Source organism: Dipodomys ordii, unplaced genomic scaffold (assembly GCF_000151885.1).
Source record: "Dipodomys ordii isolate 6190 unplaced genomic scaffold, Dord_2.0 Scaffold18, whole genome shotgun sequence".
Taxonomy (NCBI): Eukaryota; Metazoa; Chordata; class Mammalia; order Rodentia; family Heteromyidae; genus Dipodomys; species Dipodomys ordii.
In genome coordinates, this window is record NW_012267234.1 from 12980383 (window position 1) to 12988480 (window position 8098).

Below are 8098 nucleotides of genomic sequence, written 5' to 3' on the forward strand. Positions count from 1 at the left end.
AAAAAAAAGAATCTCACAGACCTTCCTGCTCTGAACCTTGATCCTCAGAGCTCAGCCTCCCAAGTAGCAAAGATTGTAGACGTGAACCACTGGTGCCTGATCTCCATACATGTTTTACTCTAGCAAATGAGTTCCAAGATCAACGACCAGAAGGCAGGGACCTTGAACTTTCTCCCTGCTTTTGTAGCATTTGCTTCCCGTCCTCCCCTATGCATATCACCCCTGACTAGCTGAGGTCTGAGCAGATCCCTCCCTGAGAGGACACAAGAATGGGGGGAGGAGGAGGATGCCAAGCAGCTCCAACACCTGCTGACATTGAGCTGCTTCCTGGATCCCACACCCAGTCCTGGAAAACCTGGAAGACAGAGGGTAGCTACCCATCTGCTCTGTACACGTCACCAACCCTTCTGGGCTGCTGGCTGGGGCTTCCTGAGAACAGGACACTAGAGAGGAAGGGGACTTCTGTTTCCCCAAAAGTGCTAGGCATCATACACCTGTTCCCTGATTTAACTCTAACAGCTCCCTCACGTGGGCATTGAGAACTGTGAACTTTTTTTTTTTTTCCTTTTTAAAATTTTTTTTTTGCTTCTGGTCCCGGGGCTTCAATTCAAGACAAGGGTGCTGTCCCTGAGCTTTTGTGCTCAGGCTAGTGCTTGACCACTTGAGCCACAGTTCCACTTTCAGGTTTTTTTGGTGCTTAATTGAAGATTAGAGTCTCACTTGCATGCCCCCACTGGTTTCGAACCATGATCCTCAGATCTCAGCCTTCTGAGATTACAGACATGAGCCACTCTAGCACCCAGCATGAACTCAATTCTTTAGCTGAAAGACTCACAGGGACTGGGAAGGTGGCTCAGTGGTAGAGTGCTTGCCTTGCATGCATGAGGCCCAGGGTTCGATTCCTCAGCACCACATAAGCAGAAAAAGCCAGAAGTGGAACTGTGGCTCAAGTGGTAGAGCGCTAGCCTTGAGCTGAATAGTTGGGGGACAGCGCCCAGGTCCAGAGTTCAGGCCCCACCACCAGAAAAAAAAAAAAAGACTCAGAACAAGGGCCTCTCCCACTCTAGAGTATTCCCAGCAGAGTGCAGGACTCTGCTGCCTTGGTCAGTCTGGTGTTCCCCTGGGTAGGGAAGATGACCTCCCCAGATAAAGATGTTTTATTACCTCTGTGCTAAGGAAGTTTAAGGCCCCCTTAAATGACTCATATACTAAAGACTCATATACTATGGGAGCTGCTATCTGATCTGATTACTGGAATTCAAACAAGGGAAAGCCCTTTTATTGCCCCATGCTACACAGGGTGACCAGAAGTCCAGGCCCTAGCCTTTGAGTCTTCTGATAAGGAGCCTTGTGTTCCACACAATGGCTAATTGCCAGAGGGTTTCAACCTAAGAAGAGCCTGTCAGGTGGGCATTGTGAAATGTACTTTCATCTTCATGAGGACGTTTTATCCTCTCAGATTCCTAGCCAGCCAGCAAAGGTCAGGCTGAGAGTTTAAAATATGAGAGTCAGGGGTGTGGGTGTAGTTCAGTGTCCTGCCCTTGCCTAGCATGCATGAGACCCTGGATTTAATGCCCAGGACCACAACAAATTACAAAACCAACCAACCAAACAAGTGCCACCAACAACGAAAAGAAAAAGTACACAAGGGCCAGACCAAGAGAAAGTGACATTTCTTGTCCTCTGTGCCCTCCCCAGAGGCAACCCTTTCTTTACTTTCCACTAACTCTGATGGTGTTGAAGGTGATGAAATAAAAGCTTATTTGGGGGAAGGAGGATGGGATTAAGCTCCCGGACACTGATCATCCTCCGTTTTTCTTTTTTTTTTTTTGTCAGTTGTGGGCCTGAACTCTGGGCCTGGGCGCTGTCCCTCAACTCTTCAGCTCAAGGCTAGTGCTCTACCACTTGAGCCACAGTGCCACTTCCGTCTTTTTCTGTGTATGTGGTGCTGAGGAATTGAACCCAGGACCTCCTGCATGCAAGGCAAGCGCTCTACCACTGAGCCACCTTCCCAGCCCCTCCTCTGTTTTTCTAATTATGACTGCATTTAGTTTGTGAAACAGTACTTTTTGATCTGTGGTTTTTTTCTGATCAATGTTAGACTTCAGTTAAATTAAATAAATAAATACATAAATAAGAGTTTCTGAGCACTGGTGGCTCATGCCTATAATCCTAGCTGCTCAGAATGCTGGAATCTGAGCATCTAGGTTTGAAGCCAGCCCAGGCAGGAACTTCTGTAAGACTCTTATCTCCAATTAACTATTTAAAAAAGCCAGGAGTGGAGCTCTGCCTTAAGTGGTAGAGCACTACATTGAGGAAAAAAGCTCAGGAACAGTGCCCAGGTAGTAAGTTCAAGCTCCAAGAGAACAAAAGAAAAAAGGAGTTAAGAATCTTGACCTAGGGGCTGGGAAGGTGGCTCAGTGGTAAAGTGCTTGTCTTGCATGCGTGAGGCCCTGGGTTCAATTCCTCAGCACCACATAAGCAGAAAAAGCTGGAAGTGGCGCTGTAGCTCAAGTGGTAGAGCGCTCTCCTTGAGCTGAAGAGCTGAGGGACAGTGCCCACGCCCAGAGTTCAAGCACCATGACTGGCAAAAAAAAAGAAAAAGAATCTTGACCTAATAAGACTAAGAATCATGTCTAGAAACATTCTAAATGCCAAATAAAATCCAGGTATTGGTGGCTCACACTTGTAACCAGGAGGCTGAGATCTGAGGATCAAGGTTTGAAGCCAGCATAGGCAAAAAGGCTGGGAGATTGTTATTCCCATATTAACCAGCAAAAGGCTGGAAGTAGAGATTTGATTCAAGTGGCAGACCACCAGCCTTGGATGAAGAAGTTAAGTGAAAGCCCTAAGTTAAAGACTCAGTTCTGGCATGCATGCATGTGCACCTATGCATGCGCATGCACGCTTGTACATGCACACACACAACCAAAGGAGAATGACATTAATAAATATTTGCTGAATTGAAATTAGATCACCAAACCCAAAGAAAGTAACTAACTCACTTATCCCACATTTATTTCTGCTTTGAGCCTTAAAATTATAGGATCTTCTAAAACATCCCTTGCCATTTCTTGGCTTGAGAGATACAGGAAGGGGCTATTGTTTGCCTGGTTTGCAGATGGGAAAATAGAGACACAGGATAAGGGATAAAGGATGGTTAGCCATAGCAGGTGTTGAGCTGGAGTCCAGGAGCCTTGGCTCTCTGGACAGAATTCACTTCTAGCCAAGCTCTGCCCACCTTCAACTAGACAGTTTCTTTTGTCATCATCCTTCCCCAGCCCTGGCGTGGAATCTAAAAGACTGAAATGTAATACTAGGTAAAAATCCCAGGCTTGTATTTCTCTCAGTTTGGTGTCAGCTGGAGGCCATTCTTGTTCAGGAATCCCAAAGGCTGGGCACAGGAGATTCTGGATGGGGAAACCTTAGATATTAAGGGCCACCACTGGGGCAAAATAGTTATATATTAATGCCCAACACATTCCTTTGGGAGAAGGATGAAGAAGAGGGAAAGAGAAAAGGGTAGGGAGAAAAGAAAACAAAGTAGGGAGGGAGTGAGGCAGGTAAATGTTGGTAGAGAAGCAACAGAAAATACCATCTGTTGAGGGATTCCTATACAGCCAAGTCTTCTTCATCTGTGTGTGTGTGTGTGTGTGTGTGTGTGTGTGTGTGTGTGTGTGTGCATGCGCCAGATCTGGGGCTTGAATGAAGAGGCTGGATGCTGTCCCTGAACTTCTTTATACTCAGGACTAGCACTGTACTACTTGAGCCACAGCTCCACTTCTGGTTTTTGAGTGGTTAATTGGAGATAAGAGTCTCATGGGAATTTTTCTGTCTGGGCTGGCTTCGGACTGCAATCCTCAGATCTCAGCCTCCTGCGTAGCTAGGACTATAGGCATAAGCCACCCGTGCCCATCTGATAATTTTTTTTAAATGACAAGTGTTAGTGAAAACAGAAAAAGTTGGAAGGAACCCTTCTACAGTACTGGTGAGCATATAAAATGGGATGCTGGTATGGAGTGGAAAATAGACTGGCAATTCCTTAAAAGACTGAATCTAGAGTTACCATATGATGCAGCAATTCCACATCTAGTTGTGTGCCAAAGAAATTGAAAACATACGTTCACACAAAAATTGGCTGATGGATTTTCATAGCAGCCCTTATATTAGCCTCAAAGCAGAGATATCTCAAATACTTATTAGTCAGGGGATGATGGATGGATAAACAGAATATGGTGCTGTATACACAATAGAAGGTCCTGTGGCAATAAAAAAAAAAGGAATGAAATAATACTTGAGGAGTTGGTACTTGGGGGCTGCTCACACTTGTAATCCTAGCCTCTCAAGAGGCTGGAACCTAGAGGATCACAGTTTGAAGCCAGTCAGGGCAGAAAAGTTTGCAAGACTCTATCTCCAGTTAACTAGCACAATGCCAGACTGGATTTATGTGTGGCTAAAGTGACTGTAGGGAACTCTGAGCCAAGTTGTGAGAAAGGAAAGGGTTAAAGAGGTTGGAATGCCACCTCAACAGCACTCAGAAGGCTGAGAGCTGGACCCTGGAAAGGTCAAACAGTCAAAGCAAGACAAGGGTATGTTACTACCCTAAGTATGAGTAGAGTAAGTTAGAGCTGCTTGAACACTAAAAGCTTAAGACCTTGGAGATAAGATGAATAAGCTCCCCTTCTGCTCCCTAACAATAAGAGAGTCAATTTCAGTTATCACTATGTATAGACTACATGTCATGTTAATGGTTGTAACCACAAAGTAGGTTGATACCCTAGTTACTGCACGTATCTGTAGGTAACTCCCCTGTGCTTGCTAATGGGAACTCAGGGTTCAGAAGCCAGTGAGTGCTGGACCTCCTGGTCCCCCAGCTTTCCTTCTCTCTCTCTTTTCTTCTTCCTTTTCCTTTTCCTCTTTCTCCTTCTCTTCTTCTTCCTCTTCCTCCTCCTCTCCTCCTCATTCTCCCTCTCTTCATCTCTCCCTCTCTTCATCTCTCCCTCCCCCTCCTCATTTCTTTGGCCCTGGTATTCCATCTCGCTCTCCCTGGTTGTGAGTAACAACAGGTGGTGCCCAACATGGTGCATGAGTGACAGATAAGCCATAGTATTTGGAAGTTAATCGAAAAAAATCGAAGAGTTCATGATCCTGGAACACGTGCTAGGACTGCCAGGGGAACAACGGGCAAGCAGAAAGCAAAAGGACTGAGTAATTTAAGCTGGTAAAGATGCTGCTGGCAGCATCAGAAGTGAAAGATAAAAGATGTTGAGGAAGCCTATAGCCAAGCCTTAAGAAACAGCACATGCAACTTCCTACATATTGGGGCTGGACAAGTTCTGGAGCAGGGAGCTTGGCTGAGAGTGGCTCAGCAGCCATTGTACAACGATCAAGCAATTAATCAGGTACACTGGGCCAGGATAAGCTACTATCTCTTCTGTAGATATTAGGCAGGGAGGCATGGAACCATATATTGATTTCATAGCCTGGTTAAAAGACAATCTTCATAAAACTGTACAACAAACTGAGTAAAAGACTTACTTCTCCAAATACTTGCCTTTGATAGTGCTAGTTGAGTGTCAGAGGCTTGCCACAGGTGGCAATCTTGAAGAACATAGTAAAGCTTGTAATGACATTGGCTCCTCTGCTTATAATACTAAGCTGATGGCTGCTGTCATAACTGGACTCAAAATAAAAAGTTACAAAGCCAGTCTGGTGGCTCACACCTGTAATCCTAGCTACTCAGGAGACTGAGATCTGAGGATCACGGTTCAAAGCCAACCCTGGCAGGAATGTCCTGACACTCCTATCTCCAATTAACCACAAGAAAACTGGAAGTGGCACTGTGGCTCCAGTGGTAGAGTGCTAGCATTGAGCTGAAGAGCTGAGGGACAGTGCCCAGGCCCAGAGTTCAAGCTTGATGACTAATAAAATAAAAACTTATAAAATGTTTTAGATATGGAAAAAAGGATACCTGAAAAGGGATTGTTCAGAAAATAAGAACTAGCAAATTCAGAGCCCTGTATAAATTAAACAACCCTCTTGGTGTAAGATGGGGGTTGCTAGACCCTTTTATAGACTTCTGTTACACCTATGAAATAATTTCAAAGAGGTCCTACCTTTCCCCAATTCTTTTTGCAGGACCAAAGACTGAAGCCCATCTAGGAATTTTGTTGTTGTTGTTGGTCGTGAGGCCTGAACTCTGGGTCTCGGCGCTGTCCCTCAACTCTTCAGCTCAAGTCTAGTACTCTACAACTTGAGCCACAGCGCCACTCTTATGGCTTTTTTTTTGCTTATGTGGTGCTGAGGAATCAAACCCACGGCCTCATACATGCAAGGTAAGCACTCTACCGCTGAGCCACCTTCCCAGCCCCCATCTAGGGAATATTTAAAGAGCAATTCATGTGCTAATGTGCCTTGCTAACAAAGTTGTCTAAACATATTCTGTTCTTGGCTCTCTAGGTCTTGGTTATCTGTAAGAAACTCCATTGTTAGCAGAAATTTTGTGTTTTGTCTTGCAGTTGGTTTTGTGTTGTCTTTTTCTAACACTGACCACATGGTTCATCATATTGGGCAAAATAATGTCATTTGCCACTGGAATTCCAAAAAAAATTTACAGCTGATTTTCATTTTAAAACCTGAGTGCACCTTAAGACTTTTGTGCACAAGTGTGTATATGTGTGTGTGAACATGTTCAAAATAATCAGATATTTTATTACATAAAAACTGTCATCAGGACCAGGCTCTGATGGCTCACACCTGTAATCCTAGCTACTCAGGAGGCTGAGATCTCAGGATCACAGTTCAAAGCCAGCCCAGACAGGAATGTCATGAGACACTTATCTCTAATTAACCACCAGAAAATTGGAAGTGGTGCAGTGGCTCAAGTGAGTGTTAGCTCGAGCTGAAGAGCTCAAGGACAGTGCAATGGCCCAGAGTTTAAGCCCCATGACCAACAAAACAACAACAAAAATAACTATCATCATGGTGTGAGAAAAGTAGTCTTCTTTATCAAACTTCTGTTTGCTTCTGTTTTGTATGGTGATAATTTTTGGTATTTATTTGGTTTTGATTTTTTTTTTTCAGTTGTGGGGCTTGAACGCAGCCTGGGTGCTGTCCCTCTGCTCTTCAGCTCAAGGCTAGTGCTCTACCACTTGAGCAACACCACCATTTCTGGTTGGCTCATTGGAGGTAAGAGTCTCATGGACTTTCCTGCCCTGGCTGGCTTTGAACTGTGATCCTCAGATCTAAGCCTCCTGAGTAGCTAGGACTACAGGTGTGAGCCACTGGTGCTTGGCTGGCTGGCCTTTCTTTTGTGGGAAAAAAAGGCATATCATGCTCTAAAGAGAAATTATTCAGGACTCTGTTATGTTGGGGGGATGGTGCCTCTGTTAGTAATTTGACATCAGAATAAGGGATGAATGTGATGTGATCTCCCCCCAAATTGTAATGACAGCCTTGTGCTGTTAAATAGTGCAGATGCAACTGTCACTGCAGCCTTTTTCTACTTGTCCTTGGACTTGTAGTAGGTATCCAAAGAGAACTTAATCAACTGGCTTGTCTTTTCAACAAAGTAACAAATGTTACCCCTATTATTTTAGAAGAAATAAATCAGAAAATGAAGGAGTTATGAACAGGGATTTTATAAAATCAGGCTGCCATAGATTATTTGCTGATAATAAGAAAACCATTTAGGATGCGAACAATTTGAAGGATTGTCTTGTTCTAGTATACTGACAATTCCCAAAAAATTCAGAACCAGTTAGACCAGCTCAAAAAGAATTGAGCAAGTTGAAAATTGGTAATGACTGGGCTCCCAGGATGGTTGTCTTAGCTATGGCCTTTTTAAAATGACCCCTATCTGGGGCTGGGAAGGTGGCTCAGTGGTAGAGCGCTTGCCTTGCATATATGAGGCCCTGGGTTCGATTCCTCAGCACCACATAAGCAAAAAGAAAAAAGCCGGAAGTGGTGCTGTGGCTCAAGTGGTAGAGCGCTAGCCTTGAGCTGAAGAGCTGAGGGACAGCGCCCAGGCCCAGAGTTCAGGCCCCATGACTGGACCAAAAAAAGAAAAAAGAAAACGTACTCATTACCTTGCTCACGT